Source organism: Chelonoidis abingdonii, chromosome 22 (assembly GCF_003597395.2).
Source record: "Chelonoidis abingdonii isolate Lonesome George chromosome 22, CheloAbing_2.0, whole genome shotgun sequence".
Classification (NCBI taxonomy): domain Eukaryota; kingdom Metazoa; phylum Chordata; order Testudines; family Testudinidae; genus Chelonoidis; species Chelonoidis abingdonii.
The window spans coordinates 3,339,779-3,346,643 of NC_133790.1; positions in this window are offsets into that span (position 1 = coordinate 3,339,779).

The following is a 6,865-nucleotide window of genomic DNA, read 5'->3' on the forward strand; positions in this document are numbered from 1 at the left end:
GTCCTCTGGTCAGGTGTTTGGTTCCTTTTGTTAACCCTTTACAGGTAAAAGAAACATTAACCCTTAGCTATCTGTTTATGACACCGCTGCCTTTGGAAGCACAACAATTCCCAGTACCCAGTCTTCTGCCCCTTGTCTCTGTTACAGTGCATTTGAGCATTCCACAAAGTGGAGCTGCTTGGATTGCCATGCCTGGATGTCCCTGTAGCCATGGGGAGAACCACTGGTTGGAACTCTATCTTGTGTCACATTTAAACCTAAATCCACTTCCCTCCCATCACTCTTCAGGATTTTCCCAGCTAGGGTTCTTGTTATCAAGGAGATCTGGTTTAGAGAAAAGGTTTGCCTCTCCTCCTCAACAGCCCTCCCTCCTCCGTCCTGCAGTGGGGTTAGGGTGCTACTTCATTAACATTGCGCCATGACCTGACTGCTAGATCAGACAGGTGCAGACAGTGGACTGTGAAGGAGGGACCTGTTCCTCACACACATATCGGGGGAAAGAACAGCCAGGTGGGGAGAGTAAATGGATGTGTGTGTACATAGTCTTTTTTTTTTCTTCAATATTCTGAGCCAAATTCAACTGGCAACCAGCATGGTAAGTTCCATATTAGATATAAATTAGCCAGAAAATAAAGGTAAGGCATAGAGGACTGTAACTTGCATCAACACGTAGGCAGGTATGCAAACCTAGAGCTACTGACATGCTGAAGGAACCCAGGAGTGTGATGCATCATTGGAGAAACAACTCACAGGAAAGCATAAGACAAGGAGAGCACTTGATGGTGATCACAGTTACCCTTTCTACATCCAGAGTAATTCCACTGACTTCAGTCAAACTGCTCTAGTTTTACAGCAGGATAACTAAGATCACAATCTGGCCCAAAACGCTGCATGCCAAATCAGCACAAGTTACCCTCCCTTGCAACTGACATTCATTTGCTAGCCCCTGACACAGCATCCCCTGAATGTGGCAGACAGACTTCCGTGGGAGGTGCACCTGGGTCTATCAAAGTCCCCTTTCAAAGAGAAAACAAAGCACAAGGAGCAAGTATAACTCACAAAAGAAGCTCCTCTCATTGTTCACTTGTTTGAAAGTCATGATGCTGAATTCAAAACCACTTGGGTTCCAGCTACACGTGGGATGAATTCCTTATTGCTAATTCTGATTCTGAGATGACACCCTAATCCTTTGGGCCACACAAAGCAGGACCACATAGCTGTGAATACAATTCATGAATCGTTTAGAAATGCTTGCAGTCTCCTTGTTCAAACGTACTAAATGTGGCGTGCAAAAGCCGCATGACTGCTTATTTAACACGTGAGTGATGTGGAAAATAAATGTGACGTTGAGTGTTATGACATAAACCTAGTTATGAACGTAGAATCTGAAGTTCTGTTTTCCTAAAAGCAAAATGCAGTCAGATGATCTTAGAATATCTTACTGGTTTTTTTTTGTTTTGTTTGTTTATTTTGTAAGTGTATCAAAGAGTTGACTAGCTTCTACTGTGGATCTAGATTTGGACGCACTACTGGTCTGCGTGGGTTTCATTGGGGAAACTGTGTGTGTCAGAGATAAATTGTGCCATCACATATCTATAACCCTGCTTGCAGTTCTTGCTCTCCCTTAGCACTGAAATAGTATTCTACCAAAATCAAAGCCAGTTAGGGAAATGCTATTTAAAGGTGAACCACAAAGCTTTAGTCAGCTAACTAAACATGCCTGCCATAACAACACTTAACAGCGATGTAGTATGCTTTTCTCCATAGATCTCAAATCACTTTACAGAATCTCAGAATCCCCATTTTACAGATAAGGTACAGAGAGGGGAAGTGACTTTCCTACACAGAGTCAGGAACAGATCCCAGATCTCCTTACTCCCACTCTGGTGCCCTGCTGAGGCAAAGCTCAGCTAAGATCACTTCCTTTTTTACTAACCTTCCAAGACCTGAGTTCAGGGTTCCACATTTTATCCTACGACTGACAACATCCTAGTTACCTAAAACAGCTCTCCCTACACTGCAAGAAGCGTCTGGGAGATCACCAATTACAGCAGAAGAGACAGCATCCCTAGGCTTAGTGTGGTAAGTAAAGACCAGAATGCTCTTTAACTATTTTCTTTTAAAAAGTAAATGTAAGAAAACCTATCAAAACCTAGGACTTCATAGTTATCACTATGTTGCATTTTGGGACTCCCTGAAATTCCACAGTGACAGTGGGGACAGAACTCAGATCTTCTTGCTCCAAAAACTCAGGTCCCTACAACTTAGGCTAAAGGATAATCTCTATTAGATGTTAGCAGCACAGGATCTATGACACTCAGCTGAGCAGTTCTGAATCCATCCAGTAAGACAGCAGTGGTACACATGCACACTACTCAGTTCATTAAATACATTGTATACATGTTCCACATTAGTGATTTGGGAATGTAAACAGGTTTTTTAAATCTTTGCAGATCATCTTTAATGTAATCTACCAACTTTTTCAGCTTTTACAGAAACTTTTTGTTAACATTAAACACTTTTGATCTTTTATTTTTATCATAACAGCTGTAGCACTGTAATGGACTCTTACTTTGTGGCATATCTTCTGCATACAAAATTTTGTTATCCCTGATATACTTTTCAACCTCCAAAGCTTGTTTGTAACCTACTTCTCTACCCCCTATTGAATTAAAAGCATTCTGCCTTATTTTCATTTAACTCAAGAATGAATATGTTTAACAAAGCTGAATAGTGTTGGAGCACATCGTTCTGCTCATGATGTCTTAATTAAGTGCATGTAACCCAGTTGTCTCCTACACTTTGGTATTATTTTGTTACCTTATACCTGGACATTATCTTAAAGATGAAAAACGTTTATAATGAAACATAAGAACAGACATACTGGGTCAGACCAATGGTCCATCTAGACCAGTATCCCGTCTTCTGACAGTGGCCAATGTCAGGTCAGAACAGACAATTTTTGAGTGATCAAACCTTCCTATTAAAAATATAATTTACTTTATACAGCTGTGTTGCTGCAAATTTCATTCTGCAGCTTTCACCCTGAGGACCTACTCCCATTTCTTGCAGCTGATGTGAAATATTTTTTGTAATAAACGAGGGATTATAGTACAATGCATCTTTTAAAATGCAAATGATTCTGTTACTGTAAGCATTATTCTTATATGCTTTGCAGTTTTTTTTTATAGGTTAACTTCCAGGCAAGTTTCCTTTAAAACAGACTTTGATCATCTTTGCTAATGCTTTCCTGAGTAAATTCAGGGAAAACATGTGGAATGAGCTGAGATGTCTGTTACAAAACAGCCTCCCTGCATGAGTGCAGGGTATAGTTTGTTAATAAGATTGATTGTGGTAAGTATCTCTTCTGAAAGACAACAAACAGAACTTGCTTGAGATCGATGCCAAGAACAAGAGGATTCCCAAAGCGAAGCACTCTGTTAGAAAGTACAGAAAGATCTCATTTGCAATGCACAAGGAATCATCAGAGAAAGTCCAGACCGGTAGCAGGTGGGGAGAGATGATATCATCGAAATGTCCCTCATGCTATCATAAAGGAACTAGCTTTAGTTACTTTAAAACCAACCTTACTCCTAATTATGCTGATCCCTAGCAAAGGGGTGAGTAATCCAGACTATTTCAGCAAGCCAAGCTCCAGTCTGATTTGAGGAGTTTATCCCTGTAGCAACACATCATCTACACAGAGTGCACCTCTATACTAGAGAGGAGGGAACTGCAGAACATCCTGGGTAATATTTGGCCTGGTGGACACGTTTTGACCACCCCAGATTTAAAGGGACACAATCCTTTTTTTAAACTTGTCTGTAGGGAATCCTTTTTCTTTAATGTCTATGGCCCTTTGATTTGACTAGAGATTAGATCAACAGGCAAAGCTTGGCTGTAGATCTGAATTTACCCTAAATTCAGAGATGTTTCAGCCCTGTCTCCAGCTGATGCCAGATGCCAACTAATGCATTAGCTAATGTATGTAAAGATGTAGGGCCAGAGTCTCATTACACTTATGGCATAAATTTAGAGCAATTCCGTTATGTCCATGGGAAAAATTCTGCCCTGACTCACTCCCCTACAACTCCAATAGTTTTAGGCAGAACTGGACCAGCCTTTCCACTTCGTCTGGATTTACAATAGTGCTAATGACCTCAGGATGGCATCAGAAAACTCTATAAATAAGTGCTAGATTTTATCATTTTATTTGCTACTTAGTAATTCATTTCCCTGCTGTTTGTATAATTACATATTTTCAGTGGATCAGGCAGTGTTTCAGGAAACCACTATTTCAGCTAGAAAACACACACTGCAGCCCACATGTACCTATTTGTTCCCAGCATCCAGACACCAGCATGGCTGCGAAAGAGCTGCAAGTGCATTCTATGAATGGACAGGTAAAGACCATGCTCTGCTAATATCCACCTCCATCACAACTAGTAGCTTTTCAAATGGCTAGGGTTATATTGTTACCCAGACCACATGTTCATCCCTGTGGGAAACTTTTCTTTTATCTAGCCTCTGTCCTTGTACAGAGTGTATTTAATCTGTAGAACAGGGTGCGTTTAACTCCTTTACTGGTGACTCTGTGTATAAAGGTGCTTCTACAGAGTCCATCACAAAATACCCACAACTCCTCTTCCACCAAACTTGTTCTTGTCGGTGCCGACTTTCCTCTGCGCAGCAGGTGCATTACACTTGGATCCATGCTTCATGGCTTAAGCCAATCACTATTAGAGATCACGAGGAGACCTAATGGGGGGGTGGAGGGGCAAATGATCCCATAGCTGCTACTGCAAGGTTCTTACATCTTCCTCTGAAGCAGCTAGCGCTGGTCACTGTCAGAGACAGGATGATGGATGAGATGGACCTTGGATATGACCCAATCTGGCAATTGCTATGTTCTTAAGTTTCTGTGAATGTTCAGTAGCATTCAACCTGGGTGTAGCTGGAATTTTCAGCAGCACAAGGGATCTGTTCTACCTGCACAGGGCAGCCAAGAAATTAAGTCCATGCCTTTCTCTTTTAATCCCATCTCTTCTGTAACCTGTACCATTCCCACAGGTTACAGATAAACTGATTGGATGGAGGTGAATAGTTGTAAAGTTAGAGAAGACATCTGTCTTCACTTTGTGTTTCTGTTCACTCAGATTGCTTCATGCACTGAGTAATATCAAGATATGGTGATTCACACACAGGAAATTAGAAATGGAGAATAAAGTCAGGATAAAACTAAAAAGTCTTAGAAATCTATATGGATTCAAACTGTATCAGCCTCTTATCTGAACACATGCACTTGGACTGTTGCTTCCTCTGCCTTTATCTGTGTAAAAGGTATAGAGATCAACAGAAAGGAAATTGAATGCATCCCTATCTGTGTCTCCAACCAGTAGGTTGGATATAAGAGTGGTTTCTATCGCCTTGCTGCTTTCCAAGAAACACAGTCTGCCTTAGGAAAACTAGCTCCTTACCTTAAAGGGTTGTCTCATTTCTTTAGATAAAGATCACATAGCTACCACAAGCTTAAAACTTCCCTTGACACAACCTGAGTTTATCGGTATCACGCTGTCTCCTTACAACCAACAGGCCTTTTTTTTTTTTTACCAGAGCTGTGCAAGTAATGCAAGAAGCAATGCTAGGAATATGCATTTGGATTTTTTAATGAATTTGCTTCAGCTGCATTTGTGTCCTTTTTGGCTTGCTCCCAATGGACCTTTAAAACAGTGCATTTTACTGGCAAAACAGTCAAGGGGAGAGGAGGCTGAAGCCACCTGCGCCAATACCGAAAGAAATGGAACTCAACATAGGTAGGTGACAGCTACTCGCGCTCACCTCCAATCTAGGGTCAGAAACAACAGGGCGTGACTTACCAGAGTGCCTAGCACATGTAGAGGCCCTGTGAAATAATAGAATAGACTAATAGAGTGAGCTCACAAGAATGACCTGCAATCAACAGCAATAAGCCACACACAGCCTGGAGTCCAGCTGATCAGAAGGGGAGTGAAAGTGAGAGAGATGAAGACTGGGGAAATGCGAAAGAAAAAAAGAGAGAAAGAGGGGGAATGAGGAAGGAATGAAGGGGAAATGGGAAAGGAAGGAAATGGGGGAATGAGGAAGGAAGGAAAGAAGGAAGGAAGGGAGAGGGGATGAGAAGGAAGATGGATGGGAGGATCAGGAGGGAGGAAGGGGATGAGAAGGAAGGGAGGGAGGGAGATAAAGGGAGATGAGGAGGAAAGGAAGATGATGGGGATGAGGAGGAAAGGAAGTGGGGAAGGAAGGAAGATGAAGGGGGATGAGGAGGAAGAGGGACGGGGACGAGAAGGAAAGGAAGGAAGGGGGAGGAAGGAAGATGAAGGGGGGATGAGGATGAGAAGGAAGAGGGAGGGAAGGAAGATGAAGGGGGTGAGGAAGGAAGAGGAAGGAAGGAAGATGAAGGTGGATGAGAAGGAAGGAAGATGAAGGGGGGATGAGGATGAGGAGGAAGAGGGAGGGAAGGAAGATGAAGGGGGTGAGGAAGGAAGGGGATGGAAGGAAGATGAAGGGGGATGAGAAGGCAGGAAAATGGAGGGGGATCAGGAGGGGGGATGAGGAGGAAAGGAAGATGAAGGCAGGTGAGGAGGGAAGGAAAGACGGAAGATGAAGGGGGGATGAGGAGGAAAGGGGAGGGGGATGAGAAGGGAAAGAAGGTGGGATGAGGAGGAAAGGAAGCGGGAGAGAAGAAAGGAAGATGAAGGGGGGTGAAGATGGAGAGGGATGAGGAGGTAAGGAAGATGAAGGGGGTGAAAAGGGAAGGAAGCGAGAGAGAAGGAAGGAGGATGGAGGGGGGTGAGGAGGGAAGGAAGTGGGAGAAGGAAGGAGG